This window comes from Moschus berezovskii, chromosome Y, assembly GCF_049115385.1.
Source record: "Moschus berezovskii isolate FMDL1 chromosome Y, NW_MosBer_1.0, whole genome shotgun sequence".
NCBI lineage: Eukaryota > Metazoa > Chordata > Mammalia > Artiodactyla > Moschidae > Moschus > Moschus berezovskii.
The window spans coordinates 1,070,001-1,089,694 of NC_142489.1; the positions used below are offsets into that span (position 1 = coordinate 1,070,001).

Genomic DNA, 19,694 nt, shown 5'->3' on the forward strand with positions numbered 1-19,694 from the left:
ACTGGGGTGGAGTTCTTTTATTGACTCCATCCTAAGAGAGCATATAGATGCCTCAGCCCAGATTATCAGGTGCTGCCTGTGTCTTACACAAGACTTGCAGGCACTGTGGGGCTTAATAGGTCTGAGAAAAGCTTTGTTACATAACTTAAAGTATTTGAAAATGTCATGACAAGTGCTTGGGTTTTTTTTCTCCTACCTGAAAATCACATTGACAACTTTTCTATTACCTGTAAAATATTAAAAAAAGGTGAGTTTACACATTTTTTGTATTAGTTACCTATAGAGTATTTATGTTGTTTGCCATTGAACATCAGCAACATTTTGTTGGTCAGTGCCAGGGCTAGAGGCAACCTCAAGGACATATAGTAACCTACAAATACTTCTGGATTTCCTCACATAAGAATCACCGTGCCCTTGATTTGGTCTTAACTCTTCTGTTCTAGTCATAATTGACTTCAGTTCTTCCATTTACAAGATAGGCTAAAAAAATTTTTTTTTAAATGCCTTGACTTACTTGTTTTTTCTGTCTTTGAATATAAAATACTTTATGACTGATGGAGATTTTCAAATATTAGTGTCTTGTCTTTAGCTGTTCAGCAACACCTTGGGCTATCTCCACAGCTTATTTTCAGTGAATTAATTAAATTTATAAGAGAAAATTTATTATATAAAGTTGTATATCTACATACATATAAATTAAATTTATATAAGAGAAAAAACTCCTTTAATCCATTAGTAACTAGGTTTTTGAACTTTCTTTCATGATTGGTGTCGTTTAGCCCATGTTTATTTGCATATCAACAATAAGTGTTTCTGTTTTACCTCCAAGGATCTTTCCTTAAAGGCCTTAAGCGTTTAGAGAATTAAGTACTGTTTGATGAGTACCTTGTCTGTTTCTGTCAGGTTTGTTACCTCTTTCTGGGTATCTGTATATTAGAACTTGATCCCCTTTTACTTCTTTCTGAATCCAAATTGGTCCCTAGATATTCTTAGATTCCTAGGGGATAGATTCCTCTTCCAGACATTTCCAAAATTCTTATCTGAAGGGCTGAATGATGAGCAGTTTTCAGAAGGCCCAGTGACTTGGAGACTTGTAGAAGTGATCTGTAAAGTCATTGGAAACTTAACCCTTGCTTTTTAGAGAACATGGAGGAGTGTATGTTGCTTTCCTGGAAAAAAGGATGAAACAGAGTAATCACTTACAAAATTCTTGCTTGGCAAAAAGGGAGAGGTGTTGATAGAATCTGTATACTCACACTATTTAGTTCTGTTTCACAAGTTTAAGAATTGGGACTTTTTTTTGGTCATTTGCTTCTAATAAATACACTATTCAGGAGTTCAGAGCCAAAACGGCATGGAATTACTGACTTGCTCTTTTACATATCAGAAGGATAAAGAAAATAAAGAAAAAGAAGGGTACAAAATGGATGTCTGACAGAAAGAACTTCATTAAACGTTTCAAGATCCTTTTGCTTTCTTTATGGAGTGTTAATTAGTGTAACTATTTTTCCTTTGATCTTCTGCTTATTTATTATTCCTAAATTCATCTTTGGAATGAAGGAATTTGGATAATTTAGTAATGGTCAGTGGTGATAGTATATTTATAAGTGGTGGGATATAAATGAAAGGCTAGGTCATGCCATGGTCCAAGAGCACAGGTTTCCTAACAAATGACATTTGATAAGCTCTTACCTAAGAGTCACCTGGTACATGTAAAAATATAAATCCATGGCTCCTACACCCAGAATTTCTAATTCAGAAGGTATGGGATAAAATTTAAGAAGCTCAACTTTTTAGAAAGTCCCCCCAAACAATTCTGAACACATGATTTGGATAGGTTCTAAGTAGAAGAGATTTGAACACAGGTTGTAATCCATAGGGAACAATTAAAGAGCAAGAATATTCATACAGTCCCTAGGTGAACTAGTTACAGGGGAAACTTCCGTAAGTATAAATTAATGTAACACATATAAAATTCACTTCTCACTTTATGAGTTGGAGTGAAATGCTGTCTTCTGATTAGCTATTCAAGGGAGATTTGCTGTTAAAAAAAATTGAAAATCTGTGGGATCCAGAGGGCAAATAAATTTACTCAATTTGGACCAAGGCCAGAACACCAATAGATGTTAACATCAAAAGTCCTGTGAAAAATGACAGTAGTTACACACAATTATATTACTGAGAATGGAATCTAAGTATTGTCTGTCAACAGTGTCCTGAAACTGGCGTGTAAAGTATTTACCATAGACTCTCCTTTACTCTTGGTACCTAGCAACATTTCCTTCACTAAAATAGTTTTACCATTTCCATTATAAAGCCCATATTTTGAGGGTTGTAACTGGATGGTGGCTTTAATCTGCGTTTGAAACTTGTCAGTTTGACTTGGGAGGAAAATCACATACAAATTATTGGAAAGAGGTTTATTTTTATGGTGAAAAGTAGCTCTTGTCAAAGCTTTTTCCTGTGCTTTGCTTTTCAAAGGAAGGTTTACAGGCCATTAGTCCATAATGTGAATTAACCCCATTTGGTATTTTTACCTTTCCTTTAAGATGATAAGGAACTGTTTTTCAGTGTGGTGAAGCATTTACTACACATTCACTATAAATACATAACATTTTAAAAATCTTATTTCTTTGGGGCTTGGCATTATTATTGTAACTGCTCCAGAATGTACACAGATGGAATAATAGATCCAAAAGTTTTAGAGGAACATAGTGGCAGTATATGAAGTAAAAATCCATTTCCATGGTGGCAGCACATAATGGTCCCATTTGGCTGCCTCATCCCAGGGGGGCCTTGGCCTGAGTAGGGATAAGTGAACTGTTTGAGGGAGACATGAATCAATTCAAATCTTTGCCCAGTTGTCTAAGTCTGCTTAAAAATAAAGGAAGAAAAAGAGTCTGACTTTTCTCAACTGAGCCTTTTTTCATTTATTCAGCAGCGATAAAAACAGTACATATATATTTCCTATTATTTGTTGAATACCATCCTAAATGTCAGAAAAACAAAGATGGTCAAATGCTCCCTGCCCTAGAGAAGCTAAGAGCCCTTTGCAGACACAAAAATTCAACTGTAGCTGAGTGTGATAAACCATTGACGTGGTCAAATTGTTTTGGAAGCAAAGAAAGGGATCCACTAACTGCCTTTCTTAATATAGACTTTACTTTTTAGCACAGTTGTAGGTTCACAGCAAAACTGAACAGAAGATATAGAGATTCCCCATGTATCTCCTGCCCCTACACATGCACAGCCTTCCTCATTATCAACATCACCCAGCAGAGTGGGATGTTTGCTGAACCTACATTGACACATTGTTATCACCCACAGTCCATACTTTACCTTAGGGCTCACTCAGTCATTCTGTGAGTTTACACAAATATATAATGACATGTATCCACCATTATATTGGATTGGTGCAAAATAATTACAGTTTTTGCATTGTTGAAATTTGCCATTTGATATTGGAATACATTCTTAATAAATGTGGTTATGTTACATACATCATTTTAATGTACATTTCTTGCTTTTTTTGAGTCGCTCAATTGTGTCTGACTCTTTGTGACCCTATGGACTGTAGCCTGCCAGGCTCCTCTGTCCATGGGATTTTCCAGGCAAGAATACTGGAGTGGATTGCCATTTCCTTCTCCAGGGGATCTTCCCGACCCAGGGATTGAACCTGGGTCTCCCACATTGCAGGCAGACTCTTTACTGTCTTAGCCACCAGGGAATCCCAATGACTTATTACTTGCTATTTATATTTATTTTGGACTGTGGAAATAATGTTAGACAAAAGTAAATTTGAGCGATTTTCTTAATTTGAGTTTAAAATGGGTCGTAGAGCAGCAGAAACAACTTGCAACATCAACAGGACATTTGGCCCAGGAGCTGCTAACAAACGTACAGTGCACTGGTGGTTCAAGGAGTTTTGCAAAGGAGATGAGAGCCTTGAAGATGAGGAGCATAGTGGCTGGCCGTTGGAAGTTGACAGTGACCAAATTGAGAGCCATCATCAAAGCTGATCCTCTTAGACGAGAAATTGCCAAAGAACTCAATGTCAACCATTCTATGGTCATTCAGCATTTGAAGCAAACGGGAAAGGTGAAAAACTCAGTAAGTGGGTGCCTCATGAACTGACCAAAAATTTAAAAAAAATTGTTTTGAAGTGTCATCTTCTCTTATTCTACACAACAAGTCATTTCTCGATTAAATTGTGATGTGCAATAAAAAGTGGATTGCGTACTACAGCTGGTGACAGCCAGCTCAATGGTTGGACTGAGAAGAAGCTCCAAAGCACTTTCCAAAGCCAAACTTGCACCAGAAAAAGGTCATGGTCACTGTTAGGTGGTTTGCTGCCCGTCTGATCCACTACAGCTTTCTGAATCCTGGTGAAACCATTATATCTGAGAAGCAGGTTCAGCAAATCAGTGAGATGCACCAAAAACTGCAACGCCTGCAACTGGTATTGGTCCACAGAAAGGACCCAGTTCTCCACGACAACACCCGACTATACGATGCACAGCTGCAAAGTTGAACAAATTTGCCTCATCTGCCATATTCATCTGACCCCTCGTCAGCCAACTACCACTTTTTCGAGCATCTCGACAACTTTTGCAGGGAAAATGCTTCCACAGCCAGCAGGAGGCAGAAAATGCTTTCCAAGAGTTTGTCAAATCCTGAAGCATGGATATTTACACTACAGGAATAAACAAACATTTCTCGTTGGCAAAAATGGGTTGATTGTAATGGTTCCTATTTTGATTAATAAAGATGTGTTTGAGTCTAGTTATAATGATTTAAGTGGGCTTCCCTGGTGGCTCAGACAGTAAAGAATTCGCCTGCAGTGCAAGAGACCCGGGTTCAGTCCCTGGGTTGGGAAGATCCCCTGGAGAAGGAATGGCAACCCACTCCAGTATTCTCGCCTGGAGAATCCCATGGACAGAGGAGCCTGGCAGGCTAGATTCCATGGGGTTGCAAAGAGTCTGACACAATGGCTCGACTAACACACATAATGATTTACAAGTCAAGGTCCAAAACCGCAATTATGTTTGCACCAACCTAATAGTATCAGACACTGCCCTAAAAATCCTCTGTGCTTCTCCTAGTCACCTCTCTCCCTGCTACCCCTTGGCAGCAGCTGGGTTTTTTTGTTTGTTTTTTCTTTTTTTACTGTCTCCATAGTTTTGCCTTTTCCAGAATGTAGTGTGATTGGAATCATATAGGATGTAGCTTTTTCACATTGGCTTCTTTCACTTACTAAGATGCATTTTAAGTTTCCTCTGTCTTTTCATGACTTGGTAGCTCATTTCATTTTTAGCACTAAAAATATTCTCTTGTCTTTTAGAAAGCAAATAAATGGTTGCTGGGGGGAAGGATGGGGGTAAGGGATAATTAGGTAGTTTGGGATTGACATTGACGTGTATACACTGCTGTATTTAAAATGAATAACCTGCAAGACCTACAGTACAGCACATGGAACTCTGCTCAATGTTATGTGGCAGCCTAGATGGGAGGGGGGTTTGGGGGAGAATGGATACATGTATATGTATGACTGAATCCCTTCACTGTTCACCTGAAACTGTCACAGCGTTGTTTGTTAATCAGCTATACAAGACAAAATAAAAGGTGTAAAAATAGATATATTCTGTTGTCTGGATATATCACAGTTTATTTATCAATTAGCTTACTGAGGGACATCTTGGTAGCTTCCAATTTTCAGCAATTATGCATAAAACTGCTGTAAACATAATCAATGTGCAGGTTTTTGTGTAGACATAAATGTTCAGCTCTTTTGGGTAAATACCAGGGAACAAATTGCTGGATCATATGATATTTAATTTTGTAAAAAAACTGACAAACTGAATTCCAAGGTGACTGTACCATGTTATTTTCCACTGAGCAGTGAACAGGTGTTCCTGTTGCTCCACATCCTCCCCAGCATTTGGTGTTGTCAGTGTTCGTATTTTGGCCATTCTAATAGGTATGTTGTGGCATCTCGTTGTTGTTTTAACCGCCCTTTTCCTAATGGCATATGATTTGGAGCATCTTTTTATATGCTTATTTGCCATTCATATATCTTCTTTGGTGAGATTTCTTTGGCCCAATTTTTAATTGAGTTGTTCGTTTTCTTATCTAAGAGTTCTTTGTATATTTTGCATAACCTTTTTTTAAAAATCACATCATTTTAAAAAATTTATTCATTTTTAACTGGATGATAATTACTTTACAATATTGTGTTCATTTCTGCCACACATCAACATGAATCAGCCATAGGTATACATATGTCTCCTCCCTCTTGAACGTCCCTCCCTCCCACCCAATCCCACCCCTCTAGGTTGTCACAGAGCCCCAGTTTGAGCTCCTGGTTTTTGTCAGACAGCAAATTCCTACCAGCTATCTTTTTTAAATATCAAAATGTATATGTTTCAGGGCTACTCTTCTCTATTTGTTTCACCCTCTCCTAAAATATCTAGGAATAAATCTACCCAAAGAAATAAAAGACCTGTATGCAGAAAACTTCGGAGAAGGCAATGGCAAGCCACTCCAGTACTCTTGCCTAGAAAATCCCATGGACGGAGGAGCCTGGTAGGCTGCAGTCCATGTGGTCACTAAGAGTCAGGCACGACTGAGTGACTTCACTTTTCACTTTCACACATTGGAGAAGGAAATGGCAACCCACTCCAGTGTTCTTGCCTGGAGAATCCCATGGATGGGTGAGCCTAGTGGGCTGCCATCTATGGGGTCGCACAGAGTCAGACATGACTGAAGCGACTTAGCAGCAGCAGCAGCATGCAGAAAACTTTAAGACCCTGATGGATAACCATCTTTTACCAAATGTGTCTCTGGCAGATATTTTGCCCCAATCTGTGGCTTGTTTGGAGTAGGCAATGGCAACCCACTCCAGTACTCTTGCCTGGAAAATCCCATGGATGGAGGAGCCTGGTAGGCTGCAGTCCATGGGGTCGCTAAGAGTCAGACACGACTGAGCAACTTCACTTTCACTTTTCACTTTCATGCATTGGAGAAGGAAATGGCAACCCACTCCAGTATTCTTGCCTGGAGAATCCCAGGGATGGGGATCCTGGTGGGCTGCCGTCTATGAGGTCACACAGAGTTGGACACGACTAAAGCGACTTAGCAGCAGTGGCTTGTTTTTTTATTCTTTTGAACTCTAATTGCCTTTTCACTTTAATGTTTGATTTTTCCTTATTCCTAAAAGCAAAAACAGAAAAACCACTTTCTTTGTTCCTGTTCTGTCTTATCAGATTCTTATCTCCTCTTATTCTGTGTGTCAGCTATTTGTAGGAGGATGGTGTGTTAGTCTGCTGCACCTACCACAACACAGTACCACAGACTGCATGGCTTAAACAACAGAATGTATTTTCAGACTGTTCCGGAAGCTAGAAGCCTGAGATCAAGGTATCAGAAGGGTTGCTTCTTCTGAGGCCTCTGTCTTTGGCTTGTAGATGGCTATTTTCATCCAGTCTTCACATGGTCCTCTCTTTGTACCTTTCTGTGTCCCGTTTTAACTTAATTAGCCCTTTAAAGGGTGTATTTCCAAATATCGTCACATTCTGAGGTGCTGGGGGTTAGGACTTTAACCCCTCTTCGATAAGAATTTAGGGGTGAAAGAGATACAATTCAACCCATAACACATGGTCTTCTTGGTGAAATTTTTACATGTTGCATTTGTCTCTGCCAGAATAGGGACACCAGGATTTAGGACTCTGTGTTGAAGAAAGGAATTGAAGCTATAGCATAAATGTTAACAAAAGGATGGTGCTTTACCTGTGGGCTTTTGAAAAGCATCTGTTAGGAAGACTTATTTCTCAATGAAGTCTCTTTAGGTCTAGAAAGACTATTGTTCAGGTCACCCCTGTTTCTTGCAGAGGGCCATGGGCAGCCTGAGGGCCACAGCCTACTGGATAGTCCCTTTCAGGGGCTGTGTTCCTTGCTTCTCTCAGTATGGTGAAATTCCCAATGACTTCTCTCAAGCTTTTTCCTCACCTCCTTGCTTTGCTGGTTTTTTTTTCTTAAACTTTCCATTTCTTGTTACCATTGCTCTTCTTTTGTCTTTCCTTTATACGTGACGGTTAAGCCTGTACGTATTTGTTGTTTTTGTTAGTGTCACCAGAATTACGTTCACCCTATGTAAGGTACTTTATGTAGTTTCCTATCTTCCTTTCAGATGTCCAGCATGGGTCTGCACAGCAGCCCCACGAGGTAACAGTGGATCATGCCCCATTATGTCAATGAAGAAATTGAATGTAGTATACGCTTCCTTCCTTTGCATTCCCATAGCACCCTGTGAGTGCCCTTCTCATAGGATTTGTCCTGGATTGGTTTTTTCTCTTCCACTGAGTTCATGGAGCCAAAGGGTCGTACCCTGTTGATCTGTGCTTTGCCCATGGGTGAGCCAGCTAACTAAATATTTGTTGAAGGAATTCTTAGCTCAAAATATGGCCACATAAGCACTTTGAGAACTTGAGAACTGTGGAGTAATGAGTCCTAGGAAGCAATTCTGTCCATGAATGGATGGCAGTGTGTTGGAAAGTTCTAAAACCATACAATAATACATCTATTGCTCACATGATTCATGTGTGCCATAAATTAATGTCACTAAAGTTCCTTGACATTTTCGGATTTAATGTCTGTCATTTCAGCTCTTTGCAAGTGAAACTGAAGTTGAGTGATGTCCTAGCTCTCATTTTGCTGATGCCAAATTTGAATTGAATCAAAGAATGTCAATTCACTTAACTAATGAGTGAGCCTGGGTGACTGCCCCTCATCCATACTGCCACAGAGTCCTGTTCTCTGCTCACCATCAGCCAAATAGTTACACTCATGAAGTGGTAATGAATGTATTACATTGTGGAAAGTGGGACTCCAAAGAGAGATAACAACTAAAAGCTAAGGAGTCTAAAAATGTGTTTTGGGGTTTTGTGGGGGTTTTTTTGCCAGAAAATAAGAATTGTATGGAAAAAATTATATGGTTTAGTGCATATAGGAATTTGAAGTTTTCTGAGGGTCTTAAGACACTGCTATTCCTAACTACTAAAGAGAAAGCAAAAGAGTTATATATCATTGCTAGAAGTCTGAAATACATAAAGTAGCAAAAAGCCGCTGGAGTCCTCTCTAAACCAGTTGGCATTCTTAGAATTTACTTTGTTAAAGCCTTACAAGGCTGTGTCAGACACCCTGTCTGATTCAGTTCTTATGTCACTTTTTTAAGCCCATGGGCTATTTCACTGAATTTTAGAAATGGACCTTTTCTGTGTTTTTAATAAATAATACCAGAGCACACACAAAACAATTCATATCTACCAAATACATGGAAAAGTAAAGGTAGAATTTCATTTAAGCACTAATTTGCTTACAAAATTATATTTTTCATAATTATGAAAAACAATTTTCATTACAGAAACCGGTTTTGAAATGGGTGGCTTAAAGTCCATTTTCCTTTTGTTTCATTTTCTTATGGATAAAATATGATCTGATGGGACTTCCCTGGTGGTCCAGTGGTTAGGACTCCACACTTCCACTGCAGGGGACATGGTTTCCATCCCTGGTGGGAACTTGGAGCCCACATGCTGTGTTCTGCTGCAAAAAAAAAAAAAAAAAAGATCTGAGGTTTTGAGAGCAGGGAGGTCCTTTTTCTTGCCACCCTGTTCCTTTCATTAGTTTAAGTGAATTTTTTATCAGGGGAGACACTAACATGGTAGTTTAGAACAATTTATGATTAGGGAGTGACTGTAGAAACAAAGAATTTTGATGAATGAAAAAATGGCTCATATAACCCTGAGCTTTGGGGAGGGGAGCCTCATTGTTGTTAGACATTACTTAGTTTCAATGTTTAATGACTTAGAGAAATACTAATAATATGAGTTAAAGTCCAAAGTAAGTAACTATTATGATTCTAATGTGTAGTTTATATACACGGTAGAAAAATTGATAAGAAACACTAGAATTGTTTACAGCTGTTACCTGTGGGTTCAGTTCAGTTCAATCGCTCAGTCATGTCCAACTCTGCGACCCCATGAATCACAGCACACCAGGCCTCCCTGTCCATCACCAATTCCCGGAGTTCACTCAAACTCATGTCCATAGCATCGGTGATGCCATCCAGCCATCTCATTCTCTGTCGTCCCCTTCTCCTCCCGCCCCCAATCCCTCTCAGCATCAGAGTCTTTTCCAGTGAGTCAACTTGTCGCATGAGGTGGCCAAAGTATTGGAGTTTCAGCTTTAGCATCAGTCCTTCCAATGAACACCCAGGATTGATCTCCTTTAGAATGGACTGGTTGGATCTCCTTGCAGTACGAGGGACTCTCAAGTAAATTATGGATAATTTTTATTTTCTTCTTTATATAAGATGGACATGTACTGCTTTTGTAACAGGAAGCAAATTATAAGAGTGGAAATTTTACAAAGAAATGTTTTATTCAACTTGAAATAATGATTCCAATAATTTAGCAGTTGAGGGAAAAAATAACATACCACCGAACCCAGGTCAGCTTTTTTCTCCCTGCATTATTTTCCATGTCAATTCTAACACCTTGTTATTCAAAGTGTGATCAGTATAGCAGTAGCATAGGCATCACATGGGAATTTGTTAGAAATGTAAAATATCAGGTCCTCCCCAAACTTCCTGCACCAGTATCTACATTTTAACAAGATTCCCAGGTGATTTCTGGGCATATTAAATGTTGAGAAGCACTGATTTAAGACATTCTCCCCTCTTAGTAACTAAAGCCTACTTCCATCCTATTCATCCATTGATTGGGAGCATCCTTTTGGCAAAACTTTAAAATGACAAATGGGCAGAATATAGAAGGCCTAGCCAGGTTTGAGGTGGAATTGGTATGACAGCCTTGTCTTCCAAAGTATATTCTGTAATTAAGCTTAAAATTATAGTAACCTTAGCAGACCTAGGAGAGTGGGGAAAAGCAGGAAATCAGGAGTTCTTCCACTTTTTTTCTTCTTAACTAGATGGAACAAGGGGGAAGTAAATTAAGATTTTCAAAATGGCTTGCAGCTTCTCAAGATGAGTGGCTTATAAAAGAGAAAACTGGAATGTAGCTCTACAGCCACTTCATACAAGGGCCACTTTGTATATGCCCAGAGCAGTCTCCCCCAGTCACCACATTCTGGGCCTCATGACAGCCTTGATTCAGCATGCTTGTAAAGATTTTAAGGTATTGAACTAGAATTTTTTGAGGTGAAACCAAGATTTTATTTCTTAATTTTGGTACTGCAAAATTTGCTTTGGAATTTTCCTTACTGTTGCTGACTTTCCTGTTGTATTTTTACGCTCAATACAAGAATGACAAAGTTGATGTTTTCCTGTGGCAGACTGGAGCCCCTTCATACTGCTTTGCTTTTCTCTCTCAATACTGCCAGTTTTGTTTTTGTTTCGTTGTTTAACTAAAGACAACTTTACAGTGTGACAGAAGAAAAACTACATTTTCCAGGAAACTGTCACCATAGTTGCTTTGCCAGTAGTGGAGATGTCTTTGTGTATTTTATGTCATCCTCTTTAAGACAGCGAAAGTTTTATATGACAAAGTTGCTGTGTATTTGGACAACAAACTTCTGGATTCTAATAGCATGCCTTTTCTCTAAGCCCACCGTAAATATGCACTCAAGTTTTGCACTTTTATGTAGAAATAAGCTCACAAGCATGATGTGATTACAAATGTGTTAGGAGTTGTATAAAATCTTTTCCTAGTATGTCCTTTCAGTGGCAAGTTCTTCGTCCCTTTTGACGAGTATAGCAGCATAAGCGAGGGCATTATCTAGGTGGTGCTGCTATGGTTGATGGTCTTCATTTGCAAAACATACTGTCATTTTTCAAGTGTTTGAAAGTGGGGAAAATCTAAGATTTTTTTCATGTACTTTAAATATATATACTTCTATCACCAATGAGGAAAAAATATTAAACCATTTTCAAGCAGTTAGACGATAATGTGAGCTAATCACTTTATTTTGAAGAAAAGTATTTTTAAACAGTTGAGCTAGTGAATTTACTTTTAAAATGTATTGTGCTTACACAGTAGATGGTTTTATTTCCATGATGTTTTTTACTACATAATTATACATCTTAATTACGTAATTACTATCATAATTATTATGTAATTGCATGTACTTCCACTAATTACAAAATCAGGAAGTGTAATTATCTAGTAAAAACTTTATGAAATTCCATGCACTAAAAATTACTTAAAAGGCTATTCCAGTGGTCTACTGGGAGGCTTTCCATGGTGAGTCTTAGTCCTGATTTTAGGTTAGAACTTGAACTCAAAGGCCGGGAGAAGGACAGTTACAAACAGACTAACACTAAACTGAGTATTGCAATCTAGGTAAGATGACCCTTGTTCCTTATGAATTAAAGCCAGGGAGCATTTGTGTTTCTTTGTGTTCATGGAATTGTGATAAGAATAATATCTTATATTTGAGGTAGCATCACAAAAACTATCAATAAAAAAGGCAATTCTAAGGAAACAGTTGGTTAATAGAATCGACAAACAAGGCATTAAAGTTATAAAACAGCCAGGCCCTCTATGATTCTATAATGTGAATGGCTTATTTAGCTATCTCAGTCTTTAAAATAACAATAATATTATTATTGTTATTTAAAATTGTTTCTTTTGTTTAAAGAGGGCTTCCACCACCACCACCTCCTCCCATTTGTGTTTATATTTACCAAGTTTGGAGCAAAGATACCAAAAAAGCATAATCCTTTTCTACTATTACGTAATGTCAAAAGGAGCTTTTGAGACATAAACATACACGCATAAACATGTAACATCAGACCCTAAATAAAGACAGAAGGTTTAATTCAATAAAGCTCTGATGTCTTTACCATTCAAAGCGACATACAAATTGCACAGTGAAACAATAGTCATGACAGCAAATTAGATATGACATCTAAATTATACTACAAAGAGAAATCTCAGAGCCATTTTTGGTCTGTAAGAGTCTATTTTAGCCCAGGTTTAAAACCCAGTCTGGAGACTGCTTTATTGTCTAAGTAGGGTAATGTTGTATAAGACTAATTGGAGGTTGGTTGAATTAATTGCAGATTAATTAGGAGAAAAAGGCTTATAATACTCATGGCAGAGAAGAGAGTAGGTCCTTTTAACTGTCAAGATAGATTGTACTTAAGTTTCAGGAATAGTGAGTTATCGATATTTGTATAACATCTATAGTAATCTGTTATAACGTAAGCTAAGTAAAGCACTTGGGTTAGATATAGTTAAACTAAATTTTATTCCTCTCAAAATTAGTGCTTTTTGCTAGAAATGTATTGAATCAGCCATTTAAAATGTATAACACTACTTATTTTAAAAATGCAGTTTTAAGTATTAAAAGATCTGTAGTCTTAAAAGCATATGGCATTCCCTTTGTTGTTTTTGTTGTTCTTAAATCTTTCTAAAGAATCACCCTTTGTGGTTTTATCAGCTATTGACTTTATGACTTTTTAATGCCATCTAAAATTTGTAATAAATGTGACTTTAAACCAAAAAAAGTCAATGAAATATATGCAAACACAAGTCCCATTTGCTTCAAGCAAATTAGAGAATTTAAAGTCATCCAGAATTGTTTCATGCTCTCAGAGATATTTGGGATTTAAACAGGTTCATTCTGACTCTGGTATTTTTCTCTAGTAGTTTGGGATTATTTTTAAATTGCATATTCTTTTCCTCTTGGGAATCTTGCTCATTTACTTGGCCCAGAATTTAATGTCTCTATCATTTCTTATTTGCCTTATCTCTGTGGTGATAGCATTTCTTCTCAGAAGTGTTTCTGTTCATTTTATGTTTGTGAGAGACATCACTTGCCTTTCATGCACCTTCTTAATTTTTTTTTTTTTTTTTTTACCAATTGCATGTGCCATATCAGAATAGCCTCTAATGGTTAACAGTGAAGTGTTTTTGCTTGGCCCTCACCTTTCTGACTACAGCACATATTTAGTTTTTAACCTGACTTAATGTTTAAACCAACTGGGGTTTTTTGTGTGTTTGGTTTTGATTTGCTTTACTTTCTTGCTTTTCACAAAAACTGACTTTGTTTTCATTATCATCTGTAATTCTTTAAGTTTTCCATAATTGTCTAAGAGCTTCAACCATAACTTTTAAAGTTTACTTGTGTCCCTGTGTTATCTTCAGTTACTCAGTAGCCCCAGGCCCAGATGTGGTGTTGTTTGCATGTGATTAGTCAGCATCCATTTATTCTGTTATGCTGCACTGTCATGTCCATATAATAAATACAAACTCTCGTATACAAAGAAGACCCATCATCAGTTTGACACAGTCTTAGAGTAGTTCTTTTTATAGTTGTCATGAATTTATTCCGACCCATCAGCATTCTCTTACCTTATGGCCAGCAGGACAGTAACTAGACAGAATTAGTAGTCTATCATCGAGTTCAAATAAATTAATGTTCATTGCACTCTCCCCTGTAAATGCCCTGGGAAACCTATTCGCCATAGTACCATCCCTTAGAGCTTTAAGGCTTAAATCAGCTCTGCTCACAAAAAGATAGGTTTACAGGCCAGTTTAGATACTGACATACTTTTCTTGTTTTAATAACTTATTATAAAAGCCAACTCCACAAGTAAGATCACCAAAGCAGGTTTGTAAGTCTGGTTTTTCTGTTTCTCCTTGCTTCACACCCCATCCCGCCAAAATTCATTCCATGAGTGTTGAGTCTCTGCCTTGTGTGATATGTAAAGGGCCCAGGTACAACCAAGACCTTGCTCCTGTTTTAGAGGTTATAATACTTCTAATCATTTTTATTCAAGCATTCGCCCTCTAAGTGCCTACTTTTTTAAGGACTTTATATTTTACGGAGAACATTAACATCCATTGTCTTCTACATTACCTATTAGATAAAGTAACATTTTTCAGATGAAAAAATAACCTGAAAGAGATGAAATGACTCTCCCGAGGTAGCAAAGCTGCAGGGTATGAGAGTCTAGCCTTCTTTGCACTGTCAAGCTGCCCTGCTCAAGGTAGGGAAACTTTGACCTGAAGGCGAAGGCAAATAGAGGGGGTGTGAAGTGCTGCAGGCTGTCCCACATTTAGCTCCAGAAATGATTCCCAGTGGAGGTGGAACCTGAATTGGGCCTTCAAGAGCAGATGAGATTTTAATAGGCCAGATGCTGGCATGTAGTTTGGGACTTAAGTTTTGTCTTTCCCTCTATTCTTTAAGTGCTCTATTGCTGATCTAGCTTTTTATAAATCAAATAACCTCAGTTGACAAATGCATGATGATTTTTAAAACACATTTGAATTGGAGGTTTAGTCAAAAAGAACTTATTAAAAGACTGTTCTATGTGGAGCTTAAAACCCAAGACTGGAAGCTGGAAAGCTGTTCGCTCTTCACTCCCCACTATAACCAGTGGTGCTGTTTTGAAAGAAGTTGACTCCATCCTGCAAGATTCATCTGTCAGAAGTGTATCAAAGTGTTTTCCTATCTTAAATAATTTAGCTTAGATATAATAATGTAAGTATTTTGACATGAAAACGTTACATACTGTGATATATTCACTTACCTTAAAACAGACATCGTTAACTTTAAAAGAAAGACGTATGGCAAGACAAAACAAAACAAATCAGAAATAGGAATTTAAAAAGATGAATGACAGATGGAATTAGGGTGGGGATTTTTTTTGGAATTAGTTTTATGTAAAAGATAAAAATAAAATCCTATTAGCATTATGACCAGAGGAAAAAAAAAAGTGTTTTCCTTGAAGCATGGTTAATTTTTTAACTATCATCATTATGAAAGTTTAGATATACATAGGATCTGTTTTATGTAGTAAATGTTTTTTCCTAAAATTATTCCTGTATTTTATTGGTATGTTATATATTATCTTACAAAAAAATAGATGCTGAAAAGTCAGTGAAATCCAAGATAAAAGAGAGGGTCTGAACTAAGCCTGTCTTCAGGAAATTATCCAGCAGAGCACACAGTGGTCTCTCTTAGTAAAGACTTTATCACTTTTAACAAATATGCCACAGTAAATTTATTAGTATGCTACAAAGAAATTTTCAAAATAATTAAGACTAAACTACACTTGTCAAAATAAATGAATGAAATACAATTTTGAATCATCTTTCTTCACTTATTGCTCATTTGCATAATTCAGTAACTTACACAGGAGTCTTTCAGTTATTGGTGTGAATTAGCAAGGTTCTGCTGTTCCTTGCTGTACGGGCAGGAATTATGCTACTGTGTAATTAGCTATTCCAGACGTGGACTAACGGGAAATACCAAAGGGCACAGCAAAATCTAAAGAGACAAGGCAGGGAATCTAAAGACAAGAGACAATCAAAGACACCCAACAAACTCAAGCTGGTAGACCACAGGGAATTTTGAATGAAGCCTCTTAATTTATTTTGAGAATAAGAAATCAGTAGTATGAGAGAAATCTCAACAAGATTAGCTGATTAAGCCTACTTAAAAAAAATATCTCTATAGTGCATGGTGCACCAGGTTAACCACTCCTGTTTGTTAGTCTGTATACAGCTCAACAAATAGCCGGCAAAGCCTTTCATGGGTATATAGTGGCTTTCCATTGAGGTTTTCACTCTTTGAAGGAGGTCGTTTATACCAATGAGATCTGTAGATGCAAATTACTTTCCCTATATGTGAGGGGTCATTCCTTTCACAGCAGACTTGCTCATCTCTTTTATAGAGGTTTTGTTATTTTTCTACTGCTCCCAAAGGAATGATGGGAATCTTGCCCCCCCAACAACCCCCATCTAACTTAGCATCCAAATCTTTTCCTTCCAGCTCTGTGAAACTTTTGTGTGCTGATCTTTGAAAACAAAACAAGCTGTTGGCAGCAACCCTTAGCCCTGAATCAAGAAACTTTTTTTCCTTCTTTCAACCTGAAATAGCATCTTTAGATTTGTCCCCTCTCACCTAATTCTAAGAAAATTTCTTCCTCATTGCAGCAGTGTCACTGTAACATGCTAGGACATGTGGGAAATTCTTGAAAGCAATGTCTTGGAAATGTCATTTTTAGTTTGGCTTCCAAATGATGTAAGCTCATTGGAACTAGAAGAGCAGAGACATGAAGGGATCTATTTAAGGGTTAGCTATGGAAACGTAACTTCTGATCCCATTACTGAAGTGGAGGAAAAGATATATTTGTCTTTTGCCTAAGCTTTTAAAGAAGCATACAGATAATCATAGGTTTTAGCCTGTAGTGTTCAGGAGCCTTAGGGAGAAAGATTTCAGGCACACTGTGGGAGCACTCTGTAAATATTTGCTGTTTGTTCCTTCCTTCTGCTAGAGTTTTTTGAGCACCAAGGGCACTGACCTAGGCTCCTGAAAAATAGTATTAAAAGTCTACTTTCTGAAGTGAGAATGTCCAGTTCAAGTTTTGACTTTCTAGTTCTTCCTAGATAAGTAACTTTGGGTCATGTAACCTACCCTGTGCATATCCTTTGTACAGCCCGGAGGAAAATAGTGCCTGCCTTGTAAGGTTCATGTTAAATGGGACGATACAGAAACAGAGTGATATCTAGAATGCATAGAATAGGGCTAGGCACATAGTAAACATGCAATGAATTTCACTTGGTTTTATTATTTCTGAGAATAACACTTTATCCAAACCACTGTGACAGTACTTATTATTACTCTTATACATTCCATCTGAATTGATTTCTGAAGCCTCTCAGTGACCATGGTTTTTTGTATTTGTATCCCCAGCCTCTGGCACAATACCAGATGTGTTTTAAATGGTCCATTCTTAATTGTTAGATGATTACAGTATGAAAAAGACATGTTTCTACTCTTAAGGAGCTTAAAATCAATTGTGATAACTGTCATATACTTCTCACTATCAATACTAATGGGAGGGATTGAAACATGAATAATCCACAAATCATTTCCATGTTGTTCACATATTTCCCTTATCAGTAATAACTGTTGTCTGTTTTCTAGGGAGGATAAAAAATAGTTGTACTTGTGTGTAGAAATGTGGCCAAACCAAGTTCCTTAATCATATACTTTAGCACATTACTTCTTAACAACTGAAATGTATCTTTTATACCTTTTAAAATGACAGGTGTTCAGATGCCACCACCAAACACCTGGTTCAGTAGGTTTGAGATGGGGCTCCAGTGACTATGTATTTTAAAAAGCCCCACAGAGACTCTGATGCACATCTGTAGTATTGAGAATCTCAGAGTTAGTTAAACTCTTCAGACTTTAATACTGCTTCTTGTCAAATAGGTATCAAGTTTGACTTTGATATAGAAAGAGAGATTGGGTGGCATCTAGATAACAATTTAAATAGACAGTAGAAAGGAAATTAAATCAAGCACATGAATTATTTCCTAGATAAGGGAGTCATTTATGATGTTCTATCACCTAATATAGCATTTGAGAATAAAGTGAAGGGGGAAAATGGGCTAGGGAAAAGTAAGCTGGAAGAAACTGTTTTTTTTGGTAATGAAAGAAGATAAATGCTTTTCAGCAAAATTGGTAGACGCACAGGTTATTTTCAACATTAACTTATGTCATGAAATTAGGTAAGGGCCACTGTGGAGGGTAGAAAGTCCTCAAAGAGATTAGATGGGTGACTAAGAAGTATTCTAACCCTGGCATTTGGGCATCTCCACAGTTGGGATTTCTGGGACCTTTCCCACCTGCTGTCACCTTTGCCTTACCTTTGGGCTTAGCTGGCTGAGTCCTCGTAGATTAGCCCTTTGCAGTTTCACATTGCTGCCAGTCACCCAAAGAGTCTGGGACCAGGTGGTAGTCCTGAAGGTATTAGAAGGACATGTCTGGGCACCACAGTCATACTTGGGCTTACCTTGGGTTTCTGGGCAGGACAAATAGCTTGGTTAGCCCCATTTCCCAACGTTGGGGTCTTGGAGCTAGAAAAGAGTCTCTGATCAGCCTTATCATGCTGTTGGTTTCAGACCATCCCCCTTATGCCTAAAAGCATTAAGATAGCAACTGCATGGCATCTGCAGGTTAGACCCCACCCTGAGCAGTCCTTGACTCCACCACGGCTATGTCCCTCTGCTTGTGAGGTTTTCCCCTAGCTGCATGGCCTACCTCAATCCTGACTCTACCTGTTGATATTCTGTTCTTCTTTTAAGGCCTCCCAGCTAGAAGTGATCGCTTTGTCCTCCAACTCCTGCAGCTCTTAAGCACTGCCCCTTGAGATTATAACTCTGAGGACGGGAACCACACTAGATACATTATTGTGTGACTGGTGGCAACTTGCCTCTGATAGGCACCTAATAAATAGTATGAGACTGTTTTTTAGAATACTTTAGTGTAGAAGCATAATACATTGTTTTTTATAGAGTACAGTAATGTTTATAGAGTACTTTTCTGACTCCCTCCTCTCTTCTCTTTGCCATCGTACTCTGCGACTGTATGATAAAACTTTTTCCATACAGTTTCATCTATACATTCATCAGACATTTAGCCCATGCCCTCTCCTCACTCCATGGTCTTGATTTTCCACCCAAATTTACCTACTTCCTGATAATTCCTAATAGAATTTAGCTGTGATTCCATGCACCTTAGCTGCTGCTGCTGCTGCTAAGTCACTTCAATCGTGTCCGACTCTGTGTGACCCCATAGATGGAAGCCCACCAGGCTCCCCCATCCCTGGGATTCTCCAAGCAAGAACACTGGAGTGGGTTGCCATTTCCTTCTCCAATGTT

The 19,694-nt window shown here is 37.9% G+C and overlaps 1 protein-coding gene across 6 annotated transcripts in view; it reads left to right on the plus strand.

The window, feature by feature from the left end:
- POLA1 (DNA polymerase alpha 1, catalytic subunit) overlaps positions 1-19,694 on the plus strand; it is a 298,535-nt gene that overhangs the window by 227,168 nt on the left and 51,673 nt on the right. The gene's annotated exons all lie outside the window — the stretch shown is intronic.